The sequence below is a fragment of the Quercus lobata genome, chromosome 7 (assembly GCF_001633185.2).
Source record: "Quercus lobata isolate SW786 chromosome 7, ValleyOak3.0 Primary Assembly, whole genome shotgun sequence".
NCBI classification, from domain to species: domain Eukaryota; kingdom Viridiplantae; phylum Streptophyta; class Magnoliopsida; order Fagales; family Fagaceae; genus Quercus; species Quercus lobata.
Window position 1 is genome coordinate 28,245,297 of NC_044910.1, and position 18,130 is coordinate 28,263,426.

General features: G+C 41.2%; 1 pseudogene; it reads right to left on the reverse strand.

Annotated features, from left to right (window-relative positions):
• Positions 1 to 351: 351 nt before the first annotated feature.
• Positions 352 to 17,318, reverse strand: LOC115951843 (annotated as a pseudogene).
• Positions 17,319 to 18,130: the final 812 nt, after the last annotated feature.

The window sequence follows — 18,130 nt, forward strand, 5'->3', positions numbered from 1 at the left end:
TGTTTAAAAATTCTTAAGTAGTCTCAAAGTACGAAAAAATGATGCTCCCTCCTTTTATATTCATGGTGGACACCACCATTAATTTAATGAGCAGACCCCACCATGAATGTAAGAGGAGGGAGTACCATTCTCTATACTGCAAGAATATCTAAAAATTACTCATCCAAGAGTAGTGAACACCGTATAGAAATTCTGCAACAGGGTAACAAGTACAGGGCGCAAACTAACTTATAGATTATTACAGACAAATTACATGAAACTGCAAAGTACATAAGAGCCCCATTGATGGCAAAAAAGTCAATTATTATGTAGTAATGTGAACCAACTATGATTGGCAAGTGTAAAGTTCACCTATTTGGAAGCATTAGCACCCCCCAAGCGACGTCGTAAAGTGGCAAGTAGTTTGTCTCTAGGAGGTAGATTTTCCTTGATGGCACTTACACTCACAAACTCATCTGCCCAATTGCAAAGTTTGGGAAAGTTCTCTCTTGTCAATAACTTTACCCCAGAAGCTTCTTCAAAAACTATACGGGCTTGGCGATACGGGCTTTATGGGGTTGTTGCAACAAGCCGGCGTTTGAAATCTATAGTCTCATCTTGCTGCCTGTCGAACTACCGGGACCTCCATAACCTCTATCATTTGGTCCAACGGTGGTGTACCATGACCCACACCTTCTTTTTCTTGTTCGGCGAACTCACTGTGACTCTTGAAAATGTGGCTAATCAATTGCTCCTACCCATTCTTGGTGATGCCGATCCTACCACCCTAGAGTTTTCTCCGGAGGAAGAGGCCATTGAGGTTGAATTGAGGAAAAGGATGGCCAGAAACGTCAAGTTTTCATACTGGATTAGTTCTTCCTCTAAGTTTTCTGTTGCTGCTCGTCGTGCGGCTTTTATTGCATTTTGGCTTTGCAAATTTGTTTTTAGGTTCCACCCCCACTATGCCATAAAGCCTTTGTACTTTCGTTTGGCTATTAAAATATCTGTTGGCGTGAGCCTGCCGCTGGCCCCTATGTTCCTGGGACATCTATATGTTCAATTAGACATTCTTCGTAGTGATGAGAATCAGGCTGGGTCCTGCCACATTGTTACCTCTTCCGTTCACTGTTCCATACTTTAGCAGTTGTTGTTTGAGCGTTGTGCTCAGTACTTGACAAAGTGTAGACCTGCTCGGTTTGCTAGAAAGAAGTACCAGACATGTCCGAGAGTGATTACTGACTTTTGCAGTAGGTTTGAGTCCGATTTTCCGCTCGCTTTTCGTTGGTTTGGTTTGAAGCCAATTGGCTATTCTGTGGTTGAATCTTTTGATGAGGGCGTCGGTTTTTCTTGGAGAGCCTATAGAAACTTAGGTGTAAATTACACCTGTATAGATTATGCCATGGGTTCGTTTGTTGACACCATTGGGACCACTTCCCCCTTTGTTAATTTTGATGAAACAGGGATCACCTATCTTGCTGCTACTAATGCCGGATGGCTGCCTTGCCTAGCCAATGAAGGCATTAGGTTTGTCCACTATCCTGCCAATCAGGTAAGAAGGCAGTTTGGGTTGGATCAAGATATCCCCAATGACATTTCTTTCCTCATGGAATCTCCTACTTCAGTCCATCTTTTCCTGTGGCACACTACCTTTGAGTTTTAGAGGCAGTGTTTCAACACCGTTACAATTCCCAGTTCACTAAAGGAGGGTCTCTATACTCCTCCTATGCATGGCTATTGGTACGCGGTGATGACTACATTTGTGGACGAGCTAGCGCGTAGCCGTGGCTTTTCCCTTATTCCTCCTGATGGGCTAGGTATGGTTGTTTTAGTTAACCCTCGCTTCCTTCTTCCTTCTAAGTCAGTTTTGGGGTATGCTAGAAAACAAAACCAGTCAGCCATCTTTGAGTGGGATGCAGAGAAGAAAGGATGGTACTGGCACGCTAGTGATTATCCTCCCGGATGGGAGAAAAAAGTCAAAGTAACAAACATCTCTGTATCGAGCAAGAAAGCTCTTACCAAACTTAAGTCTACCGGCAAAACCAAGCCTGCCACCCCACTACCTTCTACAGGTGCTCCTTTGGCTAGCAAAACTCGTGGTAGCAAAAGGAAGACTACCCTTCACCCCGTATCTGCTACTGAACAGAAGGTAAGTTATCTCTCCCCCCTTTTTTTTTGACAAAATTTCTTAACTTTCTTGCGCCTAACCTTGCTAATTTCCTCTGTCTCTTTTCTTTTAGTCCAAGCATAAGGAAAACTCGTCAGTTACCTGCCATATTTTGCTCGATGAACCTGAATCTGAGGTAAGTCCCTTTTCTTCACTTCTCTTTTTTTTTTTTTTCTTTTTCACACGCGCTCCCTCTGCCACATGTCTTTTGTTTTTTGCTTAAATTTTTTTTCTTTAGGAGGAGTCTGAACCTCTATCCATATATGGCCCTACTGCCGAGGAGATTTCCGCTTCCATGGGTGTACCCATAGAAGGCTTTTTTGATGGGGCCGATGTAGTATTCGCAACGCCCGCTCCCTCTACTGCTACATATAAGGCTCCTGCCAAAACTCCCACCCCTTCTGCCGAGCCGATACCTAGAGAGGGTACTCATGTCGAAGGGGCTGGTGAGACTACACCTTTGTCTGCCGAGAGACCCACTCATCCAAAGGGAGCCATTCCTCCTAACGCTATTCAAACCAAGATCGCTCCTTCCGTTCTGCCGCTTGTTATTTCGACTAGTGACCCTTTTGCAGCTATCTCCCAGGCTGCAAAAGGTGATGCCTCCCTTGTTATTACTCCTTCCTCCATTCTTGGCTCCGCTACCTATAGTCCTGATACGGACTTATCCTCAGAGGGATCCGATGAAATTCTTGAGGATCCCAATGATGCGCCCGTCATGAAGAAGAGGATTTCCGATTCCGATAAAGAGGAGAGTGCTTTGCCCAAGCCTGACTTCATGGGTATGTATCTTTCCTCCCCTTCTTTTTTTTTTTTTTGGTTGTATTTGCGTTTCATTTGCACACCTATCTCCCCACTTGCAGAGACTTATGAGGGGCCAGGAATTGTAGCAGGCGTGGGAATGACTGCTCTTGCCACACTCGTAGCACCTATTCCTACCACACCTTTAGCACCCTTTTTAGCCGTACCTACTACTGTTGCTTCTGCTGTGCCTACAGTACTTGTTTTTTTTGCACCCGCAACCCCCCATTCCTGGTAGCTTTGACAAGTTTCCTTTTCCTTTTATTTCATCCTCTTTTTCTGTAAGTCTTCTCTTCCCGTGTCATGGCTTCTCACTTTGCCTTGCATTTTATATATATATATATATATATATATATATATATATTTAAGGGATAGTAGGAAGTGGACTTATATATATATATATATATATATATATATATATATAAGTCCACTTCCTACTATCCCTTCTCAATTTGAGACAGGTAGTAGTTCTGCTACCGTCCCAGATGATGCTGTGACCTTCTTTGCCCGCTTTGACTAGCCGGAAGTTAACGACCTTGGTCCGTTAGACTTCTGGGCTTCCAATCCTCCTTACGTAGACTTTTATGGCTTTCGAGTCCCTGAGGATTGTGTTTCTCACTTGGTGATGATCTACAGTAGTCGTGGCAACTTTATGCAGGAATTTCGTCTTGGCCGTTCTGCTAAGGAGCATTTCTTGAAGATGTTAGGGTGCGTGCTGAACGATATTGAGCATAATTTCATTGACTTTATTTCTACCGAGAGAATCCTGCAGTGGAGGGCTGTGATTCAAGAACTTATCAGTGTGGGTTTTGCTGTGGAGTTTGTTCTTGATCATCTTCGTGAAGTTGCCCGAGCCCTTTTTATGAGGAGAGTTCAGCTAGCTGTTGATGCCATAGATGCCCGCATCGAGCTTTTGAAGAAAGAAGTGGTGGATTTGGAAGGTCGTTGTGAGCACCTTATTTCCGGCGTTAATGGGCCTAGTCGTTTTGGAGATTAGAGTCTCATTTCTAGACTCCATTGATGATGGCGCGGTTCCCTTTCCTTTTCTCTACTTTCCTGTTTTTGTTATGTCACACAGAACACTCCTATGTTTCCTACAGTAGTTATTTGGCATGTGTTTGCCACAGTTTAGGTTTGTAATGATGCTACACTTTGCTACTTCTTTTACTATTGCTATGACATGATGCTAATACTTCGTACTTTTTCATTACACACTCATGAAAGCACGTTACAACTTTTTCTTCTGTGACATAGTCACTTGAAGGAATAAAAGAAAAAGTGTATGAAACATAAAAGTTTTAAAACAAAAGAAGGGGATAACCACATAAATTTTTTTTTTCTCTAAGCAAAATAACGTTTCAGCCATTTTCCATTGATGGGATCCATCAAGTCCCTGCCATCCATTTGAGTTAGGTGATAATATCCACTTTGATGCACTTCCCTTATCACAAGGGGTCCCTCCCACTTTGGTGCAAACTTGGATAGTCCTGTCAGGCCTCATCTGACATAGTTTGTCACCTTTAACAATAGTTGTCCTTCCGCAAACACTTTTTCCTTGGTCATCCTGCCATAGGCTTCAGTCATCTTTGCCTGTATCTTCGGCTGCGTTCCTAGGCTTCTTCTCTCTTTTCATCAAGCTCTTCTAGGTCCTCGAATCATTCTGCCGCGAAGACTTTTCACTCTTTTTCTTTTTCTTGCATCTGCATGACCCTCAGGGACAGTGTCATTATTTCTGCCAGGCTCACTACTTCAGTTCCGTAGACTAAGGAAAAGGGTGAAAAGCCTGTGGCTGACTTTGGTGATTTTCTGTAAGCCTAGAGAGCATCCACTCTCCTGTATACTCTTGGCTCATTTTGCTGATGATCTTTATGAGAGTCTTGTTCGTTGCCTCTGCCTACCCATTCCCTTGAGGGTAATAAGGTGATGACCTGTGGTGCTTGATTTGGTAGAACTCTAGCATTCTCCTTACGTCACTGTTGACAAATGGTGTGCCGTTGTCACTGATGATCCTGTGGAGCACCCTAAACCTCATAATTATATTTTCTTTGATGAAGTTTGCCACTGCTTCCCCTGTGGCCTTACGGAGTGGTACTGCTTCTACCCACTTAGTAAAATACTCTGTAGCCACTAATATCCATATGTATCCACGTGATGGTGGATTGGCTGGCTCTACCAAATCTAGCCCTTAAGTGTGGAAGGGCCATGGGGTGACCATGTTGTGCAAGCCCTGTGGATGGGTGTGAATCAAGTTGGCTTGTACTTGACAACTGTGATACTTTTTTACAAATTCTGCCGCATCTCTCTTCATGGTTGGCCAGTAGTAACCCATCTATAGCAGGCATCTGTAAAGCCTTTTCTTCCCCTGGTGCTCACCACATTCCCCTGAATGTAATTCTTTTATCATTTCTTTTGCCTCTTCAGGGCCCAAACACCTTAAAGGGTCTCCATCATATCCTTTTTTGAAAATGACCATGTTATGCAAGAAGTAACATGTTGCTAACCTCTTAAGCTTGTATCTTTCACTGTGCCTTTGTGGCAGAACGCCTTCTGTTAGGTATTGCATGAAAGGGCTTCTCCAATCCTAACTGATGAATACAGCGTAAATTTCCTCCCTGTCTGCCGCAAGCTGGCAAGTCTCACACTGGGTTTGGACTTGATTTGCATCTTTACCCATGCTTAACCAATAGAAGTCTGCTCTCTAAAGTCTGCGTTAAAGACTAACTTCTCTGCAAGACCCGCAAGTCTTGTTGTGTATTTCTTTCAATTTCCTCTGGGCTTCCTCCTGCCCCACGCATCTAGATAAGACCCCGCCTAGCATCCTGCGATACAACTCTTCTTTTACCAAGGCATAGTCTTTTAACATCTTTAATTATGTTGCGTTGTCTCCCTTCACCAAGGTTTCCTTTATGGGGATTCGCTAATCCCCTTCACCCTGTTCTTCTCGGAACTTTTCCTTTAACACCTCAATGATGGATTCTTCCCTCTTGCTGACTTCTATATTAGTGTTATTCCCTTTGAAGATTATTTGGGAACCCAATGCAGCTAACGCATCCGCAAACCTATTTTCATATCTAAGAGCATGCTCTATTTCAAAGGTTGAGAATTTTTCTTCCATTCTCTGGGCCATCACTCTGTACGGGGTTAAGCTAGGCTCCTTTAAGGAAAAACTTCCCTTGGCCTAGTAGACAACCAAGTTTGAATCTCCCAATACTCTCAAATGTTTAACTCCCATTTCGAGGGCCATGGCAAGCTTAGTTAAGTAGGTCTCATATTCCGCCGTGTTGTTCGAACAAGGGAATTCCAGCTTAAATGACAGCGCCACCGTCTTGTCTTCTTCATGATACAAAACTACTCCTACTCCTCCAGAATGGATAGTAGAAGACTCATCGAATTTCATTACCCACTGTTCTCTGACTTCTTTAACCATGGCTACTTCCCCTGGAACTTCATCATCTAGTGGGAATTCTTCCTCGCTTGGAAACTGCGCCAATAAATCTGCTATAGCCTAACTTTTTACTGCCTTAGGTGTCCCTATTCTTAAGTTGTATTGCGATAACTGTAGCAACCACTGAGATATCCTGCCAGAAAGGATCGGCTATCGTAACAGAGCTCTAATGGCATGGGACTTAGTCATCAGCCATACTTCGCAGGTCAAGAAATAGTGACGCAACCTTTGCAAAGCTTATACAATGGCCAAGCACACTTTCTCTGCCTTTGGGTAACGAGTTTCTGCATCTTTTAAGGTGCAGCTGATGTAGTATATTGGCTGCTCGACACCTCCTCCATCTTCCTGAGTGATTAGTGCACCGATGGCGTACGAGTTGGTGGCCAAATGGAGTAGCAGTGGTCTTTTATGAATAGGGGCCTGCACCGTGGGAAGGTTCATCATTATCTGTTGTAGCCTTTTGAAGGCCGTCTACTGCGCTTCCCCCCACCCAAAACTTTGCCCCTTCTTAAGCAACTTGGTGAAGGCAGAGATGATTGATACCAACCCACGGATGAATCTCTGGATATATGAGACTTTTCCTAAGAAGCTCTTTAATTCTTTTACTGTGGCCAGAGGTCTCATAGTTGCTATGGTTGTGGCTTTGGCCGGATCCACGTCTATGCCCCTGCTGTGAACCAGGAAACCCAAAAATTTCCCAGAGGACACTCCGAATGCACACTTGAGGGGATTCATTCTTAACTTAAAAGCTCTGCATCATTTAAATACTCTTTTTAACACACAAAAGTGCTCCTCTCTCCTCTTTGATTTAACCACTATGTCATCTACATAGTCTTCTAGCTCCTGGTGCATCATATCGTGAAATATGGTCGTCATTGCTTGTTGATAAGTTGCACCTACATTTTTTTATCCCGAAGGGCATCATAGTGTAATAGAAATTGCCCATAGGTGTTCTGAAAGCAGTTTTCTCTACATCCTTTGGTGCCATTCTGATCTGATTATACCCGCTGAAACCATCCATGAATGAAAACATGGCGTTTCCTGCTGCAGAATCTATTAGTAAATCCATGTTCGACAAAGGGAATTCATCATTTGGATAGGCTTTGTTGAGATTTCTGAAATCCACATAGCATCTTATCTGGCCGTTCTTCTTCTTCACTGGTACTATGTTGGATAGCCAGCGAGGATGCTGAATAGGCTTGATGAATCCTGCGGCCAGCAACTTCTGCACTTCTTTGACTATTTACCCTTCTATTTCCATGTGGAATATTCTGACAGGCTGGGCCACCGGCTTGGTCTCTGGGTCTACATTTAATGTATACGCAACTAGCCTGGGATCCAATCCCGGCATTTCACTATAGTCCCAAGCAAAAACGTCTTTGAATTCTTTCAACAACAATATGAGTTCTGACTTCTCCCTTTCTGTCGGGCTTGCACTAATTGAGATAGGCCTTGGTTCCCGTGAATCAGACCCCAAGTCAACTTCTTTCAACTCTACTTCTGCCATAACCTACGTGTCCTTTTCTGCCGCAACTGCCTCATTTTTCTCTTCTTTTTTTCCCAAACTTTCTTCAACGATGCAATATGCCAAACTCTTGTGTTGCCCTTTTTGTGTGGGACCCACTTGCCTCTCACCCGTGGGCCCCACGTACCTTCATAATTTATACACAATCCTACCATTAAGGCCTCGAACCCTGATGCACTATGGTGTTTCGTCTGGCTCTACGGCAGGCGCTTCTTTTCTTTTCTTCTTTCGCACCAGTAGTTCTCTTAAATCGGGTTCTAGGTCGTCTTGAACATCTTCCCACCTAGGCACGAAGGTGCCTCGTGGCCTTAAAACCAAGTTTTCCCCAGATGGAGCCCATTGGTCATAAAACATAGTTTCCACCAAGTGAGCTTCTGCTTGCTCAAATGGCGAGGGGTTTACGGCTATGCATATCATTCTGCCATTCAGTCTTCCTTTCACACATTGGTGGTAGGTAGATGGGACCAGTTGGTGTTTGTGTAATCAAGGCCTTCCCAAAAGCACATGATAGGATACTTCCGTTCTAATCACATAGAAACGAGCTAAAGAGGCTATAGGGCCTACCTTTAACCATAACTAAATGTGGCCTGCGGTGTACTCACTTCTTCCACTGAACCATGTTACTTCCATCGGGTATCCTTGGATCTCTCTTTTCGAAATTCCTGCAGCTTGTAAGGTGCTCAACGGAATGAGGTTTATGAAAGCACTCGTATCCACCAGGGCCCTCTTGATGGGGATTTGATTTATAGATGCTGCTAAATAGATAGGCCTCCTATGATCTGGGTGTCCCACCTCCATATCCTTACTGCTGAACGTGATTTCTGTTGATTCCTGCAAGAAAGCCCTATTTTTTTGGCATTTCTACTGATAGGAACTCCACCCCTATCTCGGAGGCGATGCTTACCAAAGCCTCCGTGGCTATCTTTCTTTATTTTGCTGTAAGTCCCAACTGGTCAAATAGATTTTTGAACTTGACACTCTGCTGAAGAGTGGTAATCGCTACAGCAAGTAGAGTCTAGTTTTCTTCGTCGTCTTCTCCCGGATCTGCACATATTACTACTGCTGCTACACTCTTTCCCTTGTTGTTTGGGAGTGGGTTTCTTTGGACTTCCTGCTGGGTTAGCTCTAATGCGCCTTCTTTAATCCTGTGGTGCACCAACTTGTGAAGCGCCCAGCATTTTGCGGTGGGATGTTGTACATAGTTGTGCAAGCGACAGAAGTGAGGATCCCTCCTTTCTTCCTCCGTGGGCTCTCTAGAAACCTAGTTGGGTTTAAAGATCTCGTCCGCTATCTATTTGTCAAGTAGCACATCCAACTCATTAGGAGTACATGGTAAGGGTTAGGGCGTATCATACTCCCTCCCCTCTGTTTTCCTTCTCCAATCTCTAGTGGACATCGCCATAGCCTGCGGGGCGTTTCTCTTGTCTGAACTGGGTTTTACAGACTGAGCCGTCTTTCTAGCTTTCTGCAATAGCTGTACAAACTAGGAAATTTCTAGAATTTCCAAGACAGCTCTGAATTCCCGAATTATATTGGTCATGCATTTCCACTAAGGTGCTTTCTTCACAGTGGTCGTAGCAGTCAAGTGCTATGTCCCTGAACCGTTTGATGTATTCCATTAAATCCTCGCCATTCCTTTGCTTGATTGCTTGCAGAGTTGCGAGCATTGTCGTTTCTTCTCTGTGGAAGTACTTAGTTTAAAATACATCCACCATGTCATCCCAAGTTAGGATCGATCCTGGATTTAAGCCAATGTTCCAGGTGTATGCCCGGTCGCACAGTGACTTTGAAAACTCCCACAGATATAAGTCTTCATCTGCTGCGTAAGGGCCAAGGGTATCAATAAATTTGCTCACGTGCTTTACTGCACTTCCTTTCCTGCCATCATACTGTGCAAAGGCCCTTGGTTCATACCTCTCGGGGTACGGTTTACTTAGTAATTTTAGAGGATAAGGAGGTCTTCGTGCGTAAAACCTCTCCTTAGGTGTTCTGGCTATCTCTTGCTTCAAGAGAGCCGCTACTTCAACCATGGTAATGAAAAGCTGTTCTACGTTCCGTGGGACACATCCTGCCAGTGTCTCCTCTCTGTCTGCCCATGATCTGGGTCATGCTGGCTGCCTTTCTCTTTTGTTTTGTCTGCCTTCAGTTGATGAATCTCTTCCATCATTTGTTGTTGCGAGTACAGTAATGATTGCAATACTTCGATGAAAGTGTTGACATTGTTCGTGGGGACTCTTCTCTGAGGCTGAGGATCAACCCTCGTTCTGTTGGCACCTTCTGTTTGGTTAAGTTGCTGTTGGTGAGGTGTCATCGGCCTGGATTCTACTTGTGAGGATACGACACTCATATTCCTTGTCATCCGAGACTTTGGTGGTATTGTTTGCGAAGGGTTATGTTTTCTTTTCTTTTTACCCCTATCTACTTCCTAACTCCCCAATGGAGTCGCCAATTTAATGTGGGTTGTTTTTTGCATATTGTGCTTTGGGTTGGGCTGCCTCCTATGGTAATGGACCCGAATGTTTCGGAGTAAGGGAGTTGGGACCAGTCCAACTGTAACTCAACTTGGGCTAGTTTATGCACAAACTATGCCTCGTCTGCCAGGAGTAGGCTTACGGCAAGTAGAACTGTTTCAAATGAGTTACGACAGGCAAATAGAATAATAATAACAAAACAAAGTATTCTGACTATTTAATAAAAATGGCCAAGAAATCTATACTTATATAACATGATTACAGTTGTGATAATGTCATTTACAGAGAAAGTAAAGGAGAAAGAAAATAATATGAATTAATCAAGAACGTGCACAAAGTCAAGTTTTAAGTTTGGTCCGCAAAAGCAAAACCAAAAAGGGGAGAACGCCTCCTCTCAATGCAAATAATCTCCCAGAAAAAGATCATGCTGTGGGGATTAATGGCTTTGAGGGAGTCGAACCTGAATGGTTAATGCCCAAAAGGAATCCTTGTTATGTTTTGGAAGAAAGCATGATTTGAAGGGGGGAGAGGGAACTCGACCTACTGATGCATGCCCATTGTATTTTCTCTTTTTTTTTTTTCTCAATTTCCTCTCTTCTTTCCTCTATTTTCTCTCTTATCTTTTTCTTTTCTTTCTCTTGTTTTCTTTTTACTCTGTTTTTTCTTTTACTCCGTGAATACCCTCTGTTTTTTCGATCCTTTTTCAAGGCACGGCAAGGGTCCTTTTATAGTCTACCGTGACCAGTTTTTTACCACTTTGCCCCTTAATCGCCTTTCTCTAGTCTGGGCGTACTTGCCAACCACCAAAGGGCTCGTCTGTGTGCCACTCACCCTTACCCGACAAAGGCAAGTTTGTTTCATTCGTCAGTCCACCGTAGCACTCTTACCTGCCACAGCATAAATGCTCTCTCTCTCTACTCTCAAGGCATGTACCTAGCGGTTCCCCCCTCAACCTTGCCTCTTTTGGGTGGTCTATCATCCCAACAGGACGTACCTTCCAAAAGGGCTTGGGCAGGAACTACAAAATAGGTCTTTTCCCCTCTCCCCACCACCAAACCATGCCCCCTTTACCTTTTACCTCTGGCCAATAACCCCACCACGTCCCATATTGGCTGGGTACAGGCTAGTGGTGTCTGGGCCTTGCGCGTGCTTTCCTTTCAGATATGTCCAAAAATCTGCCTGCTGCTCATGCGTTTGTCGTGATCTGGAGGCTCGCCGTCTGTGTTTTTTGACCTCTTGTGTGGGCGTTTCTTTGTTTTCTCGCTCCATTCAAGAGCTGGACTTCGTTTGATGATGGGCCTTACATTCTTTTGGCCCACTCCCTGGTTTTCTTTATTTCTTGTAATGTTGTACAATTATTTCTGCCGTAATAACTTAATCCGTTGGGCCTCTTTTTAAGACCAGTCGTTTATTCCTTCTCTCAGTGGCTTGACATGGCTACTGTTTTGCTTTTGCTTATGGGCTCTTATGTCCCTTTGGGCATCCTTGGCCTGTTTTGCTTTCTTTGGGCTTCCTCGATCCTTTTGCTAATTCCACACTCCCATGGGCTTTTTACTAACTTTATTGGGCTTCCCTGGTCCAATAACCTTATTCTCATCCTTGGGACTCATGGGCCTGCCATAAATCCCTTACTCTCTTAGTTTACATTACACTGGGCCTACGACGGCCTTTTCTCGCTTTTCTACCTCATACACTACCTATGGGATGCTATTTCTTTCTTTCCGGGCTTCTTTGAGCGCACTTGCCTCTTCAAGACCCATTTGTTTATTTCTTGGGCCTGTGATGCATTATTCCTGCTGCTTGGGTCGTATCTATTTTGTCAATTCCTTGTTGCCCTTATCATTGGGCTTTTCTTTCTTTCTACCTGGGCTCTAACAAATGGCCCTCAACAACCTTCTACCGCTTCAGAACCTTTGAACTCTTCAATATATGAACGCTACCCTTTTGCACAGATACCAGTACGTGACTAACTCTAACAACTTGAAGAAGGTTGTTGGTTGCAAAGTTTTTCACTTCATGCACAATGAAGATCAAGAAGTACTTGGTTACAAAACCCTAAGGCGCAAAAGATGTAGTAACTTCTTGCAGAGAGAATAAGACACTGGGTCACTTTCTGCATGTGTTCTCCATGTATAACAACCTTTAAAATAAGTCTTTTATATATATATAGGTTTGTGAAAAAAGAAACCCTACACATACATGTTAGCTAGGGCCAAAAATCAGATTTGAAAATCTTGATTTCGTAGACCTCGACAGATTTAGCTTTTGTCGAGCTTCTATTGAGCTTTGTTCTTAAATCTCGATAGATACTATTTTTGTCGAGGTATCTATCGAACTTTAATGAACAATTTTTCTTCACTTCTTTCTTGGTTCAATCTTCATGGATTTAATACTTGACTTGAACTCTTATTTCTTGAAGTACTAAACTCATCCTACATCTACCCAATTACAAGTAAAGTGCATTTTGTCAAAAAATTAACCAATTACATAAAATATGTCCTTAACAATTTTAATTAAGAGCATTTAAAGCAAACATTTATTTATAAAAATAAATAAGTAAATTTATCTCTTTAACATGAAAAATTCCAAAAATTCCAAAAATAGAGTCATGCATTTATATTGAGAGAATTAAGGATACCGGAATATAATGATTCATTTAGTTTGGCCCCCCTTGAGAAAATTTCTAGCTCTGCCATTGAATTTAACTACTTCAGACCTTCACTACTTCAATCAGGTTAGAGGGTAAAATCTCCATCATCACACATTCATTATTTAAATTGTTATCATGCATTAGCAACTTTACACAAATCTCACTCATTATGTGAGGCCTCATTATTTAGCCCTTTGGGGTAACAAGCATCAACATTGGTGGTGCCAAAAATTTAGCAATTTGGCACCACAAAAAGCCACTTTATCTATTTTAACTTACCATTTCACAACTCACTCCACGTCAATGCTCTTATTTTCATGTCAAAGTTAAACACTAATCATTTATTTATTATTTTTTCTCTCTCTTAATCTCTATCTCTTTGTCTTCTCTTCAAACTAAACCCATTCACAACATCACCACCAGCCACAATCCACCATCTCAAACTCAACCACCATCAACCATTGATCCACCACCATAAACCTAGTCACGATCCACCACAAAACCTGTTAACTAAGAAAAAATCAAAACAAAATCCATTAACCTCAAAATCAAAACCTATTCATCAATAGAAAATCCATTTGCCTCACGCTTAGACTTAGAGCTGCAACCAAAAACGACGCTGTCGTAGATGGTGGCAATAGTGAAAATTTCAATTTCAACTTCGATTCATTCCTCTCCGTCGAGTTTGCCTCATGCCATTGACGCCTCACCAATTTCAACTCGCCTCATGCCATTGAGTTCGAAGAAGGCAATGCTAGTGGAGTTGCATGGGAATAGGGTTTGGGCATCGTGGGGGATTGCGTTATGGGCAAGATGGCTTGGCGAGAGAGTGACTGGGAGAGGGATGGGTCGGCAATGGGGCTTGGGGCGACAAGAAGGAGCAAAGATGGTTGACTAAATAGAAAGCTTAGGTGAGATACGAGTTGAGGAAAAAGGATAAATCAAAGAAGGGTAGGGGAGATGGAGGACTGGGCTTTGGTCTGTGAGAGTGGAGGAAGAGAAAGCTTGGATGAGATTGTGAAGAGAGTGAGTTGAACTATGGAGTGGAGGGGAAAAAAATGAAAAAAAAAAAAAAAGGAAATAAATATTATTTTAATGGGAGAAATAATAAAATATATTATTTTCTTTTAACATTTGAGCTACAGTGCACAACTATAGATGGTTATGCACTGTAGTTGAGTAGTTAAAATTTTTACGTATACCACCTCCAATGTAGCACACTTTTTGTATATTGTGGTGCTAAAAATAGCAAATTAGTTTTTTTAGCACCACCAATACTAATGCTCTAATGAATGAACAATTGGATACACGTGCCAAAACTCAGACATTGGACCAAGTGATTTGCCTCAAGGGAATCATATTATTAAAGTGAGTTTAGAACACCTAAACTTACAAAGATATATCTTTTTAGTGTTACAAGGCTCGTCTTGAAGCCAAATGTTTAACTTAGGAATTACCGAATTAGATATTGACAATAAGAAGATGTCTGTCTCTGTTGCTCACCATCCTTTGTTGACACTCTTATTACCGTTGTCATCTCTTTTCATTTTGATTTTTATTTTTTTTAATACAAGATAGAAATTTTACTCTAACCTAACCTAAGTATATATGTGTATGAAGCTCTCTCTTAGAGACTTGAACCTTGGCCCTTACCCCCCACACCACACAAGCACTTATGCTTGTAGAGTAACCATCACACCAAGGGTGCGCAGTAGTCATTTTGATATTTTTTAGATGTATGTGAAGAATGTCAATTTACAAAAATTTTATTTGACAGGATAACCAAGAGTGGAGAACACTTTATAGAAAAACTGCAATAGGGTAAGCAAGTACAAGGCTCAAACAAATTCATAAACAGTTACAGATGAATCACATGGAATTGCAAAAGTACATAAGAACCCGATTGATGACAAAGCAATCAATTATTACACAATAATATGCACCAACTGTGAGTGGTGAGTGTACGTTCTATTTGGAAGCATTACCAAGCCCAAAGTGATTTCGCAAAAAGGCAATTAGTTTGTCTCTGGAGGTAGATTTTCCTTGATGGCACTGACACCCACAAACTCATTAGCCTATTTGCACAATTTGGGAAATTTCTCCTTTATCAACAACTCTACCCCCAGAACCTTCTTCAAAAATTACAACCCAGTAGCCTATGATGTTAGCAGCAATGTCTAGCAGTCGTATAGTCTCTCCACCAAAATACCTCTATTCCTTGAGCTCATTTTCTAGAAATTGTAGAAGCTCAGATGCTTCTTCCACAGCTTTCTCACGCTTTTTCTCTTCACACGAGCAAGATTTCCATCTTGTAGGCAAGCACTATTAAAATAAAATAGAGAAAACTCAAATTTTAGTGCGAGTTACAGTTTTTCTCCTTTTCTCTTAATTGATAATTTATATCTCTATTCTCTAACGACTGTTTATAAAATTAAAAAATAAAAACAAAATAAAAATAAAAAACATGCTCGCGGACACATAGTTAATGGAATCTTTGGCTGCAATGCACGCAGGGGTATTTGCTTTTGAATGATTTATCTTTAACATACACAATTTTAACTAGAAATTTGCTACCACTGACAACCGAGGTTGTGAAACTCAATAAGATTACCAAAAATAAAAACAACAGAAACTAGAATCATAATTTACAAGACACTTGAAAAACCACTATTTCATTGGAGAAGGGCTATTTTCATTTAAAATTTGATCAATATCATGGTTGTTGGATTAAGATAGCTTAATCCCGGTTAATTAATTCAATTACCCAAGTTGATTAATTAGGTTCAATTTCATGCAAATCGTGGAGGCATCAACAAATCACAAAAAATAAATAAATAAATGCAACGGAAAATAAATTTGACACAGTGATTTGTTGACAAATGGGGAAAAATCGCAAGGCAAAAATTTCACTGAGTGATTTAAGGTCACAACTCCCAAGAATCCACTAATCAACAATCAAGATGTTACAAGTATAAGGAATCTTACCAACTACCCTTACCCTATCCCAAAATACCAACCTACAATTGAACCTTCGCTCTAATACCCAATTAGACTTGATTTTATAGTAGCTTTCTTTCCCTTGATGCACAAACCTCCTATTTGTGACTAACCCTTTGCATGGATCCCAAGTACATGACTAACTCCAGCAACTTGAACAGATGTTGTTCGCTGCAAAGTTCTTCACTTCATCGACAATGAAGATCTGGAAGCATTTAGTTACAAAACCCTATGGCATATAAACACAATAGCTTCACATGAAGAATATAAGTCTCTTGGTCTTTGTATCTGTGTGTGACGGCCTTTAAAATAAGCTTTATATATGTCTAGGGTTGTGAAAAAAGAAACTCCAAAAAAATATACAAGACTGGGCCGAATTTAAGATCTGAAAATTCTAAAATCATAAATCTCGATAGATCGAGCTGTTGTCGAGCTATCTATTGAGTTTCACATTAAATCTCGATAACAGGCATCTGTTAAGCTATCTATCGAGACTTAATGAATAGCTTTTCTTCACTTGTTTCTTGGACCAATCTTCATGTTTTTAATAATTGACTTGAACAACATGTTTCTTGAAGTACTAAACTCATTCTAGATCTACCCAATTACAAGTAAAGTGTATTTTGTCAAAGAATTATCCAATTACAACAAAGTATGACCCTAGCAATAGTAGTTTAAATTAAATATTAGTACAATATCTTATAAAAGAAAAATTATAAATTTAAAATACATCCAATACTATGATCATTTAAAATTTAAAAGATATTTCTTTACATTACTAAATCTAATAAATAAAATTTTAACTATAATTTGTTTAGGACATGACAAAGTTATAATTTAGAATAGCTTAATAGTAAATGATATTTACCTTCTCGTTTATGAACTTGGCCTAGAATCGAGCATTGGCTCTCTCATAAGGATCTTTGGGCAAGATGGGATAGTCTTTCCAAGTCTCATCAATGTATTCTAGAATAACAAGTGACTCAGCTAAAGGCTTTCTGTTGTGTACAAGCACGAGAATCTTCTTGTGAATTGGGTTGTATTTGAGGAGGGAAGTTACACCTTGAGCACCTCAATGGCGTGAGCTCCACACAGCTGCTAGAATCTAAAGGAAAGGGGGACACTCTCTGATGTACTGTACTAATCACCAAGCGCTACCCTGAGAGAGATTCTAGTCACTTCCTATTTTGGATAGTACCTTGCTTGGGCAACACAGTAGACACGTGTAGCTCCCCCTTTGGCTTGAGGAAGAAACAAAACCCATGATCATATCTTCCTACAACCATGACATGTGTTGTCCTTCCCCACATACCTCCTCCAAGCAGCTGAGCTTTTTTCTCTCTTCCAGCAGACAAATGTGTACTATTGATTAGTTGTCATCTTGGATTTGCAAACACTAATAGAGTGTTGCCACCTGCCTTTGTACACCAGGTGTTCTTCCATGTACTATAAAAGGATATGTACACTAGTCATTCTAGGTATCAGCAAATATATGATGAGTAAGGTAGAAAAGGACAAGAAGAAATGACAAAAGCTGACACTGAATAGAGAATAAAAAATGTATTATTGGTCTCATTGAAAAGGAATGTAATATTCTTGCAAGAGTAAGGACACCAAATCCTTGCTCCTCACCATGGTTTTTCACCCCTTTGTCATGGGTTTTTCATGTTGTTAAGGACATATTTTGTGTAATTGGCCAATCCTTTGACAAAATACACTTTATTTATATTTAGGTAGATCTAGGATGTGTTTCGTACTTCAAGAAACATGTTGTTCAAGTCTAGTATTAAAGTCATGAAGATTGGACCAAGAAACAAGTGAAGAAGGGCTTTCATTAAAGCTGGATAGATAGCTCGACACCTACAGACAGATAGCTCAACAGCTGCTCGACAGATAGCTATCTATCGAGATTTAATGAATGAAGCTCGACAAATTCTCAATCAATCAAGGTATCTATCGAGGTTACAGGAATTCAGATTTTCAGATCTGATTTTTGGCCCATGTTTTTGTGTTTGTGTAGGCTTTCTTTTCTCACAACCCTAGACATATGTAAGGCTTATTTTAGAAGTTGTCACATAAGAGAATACAAGATGAACAT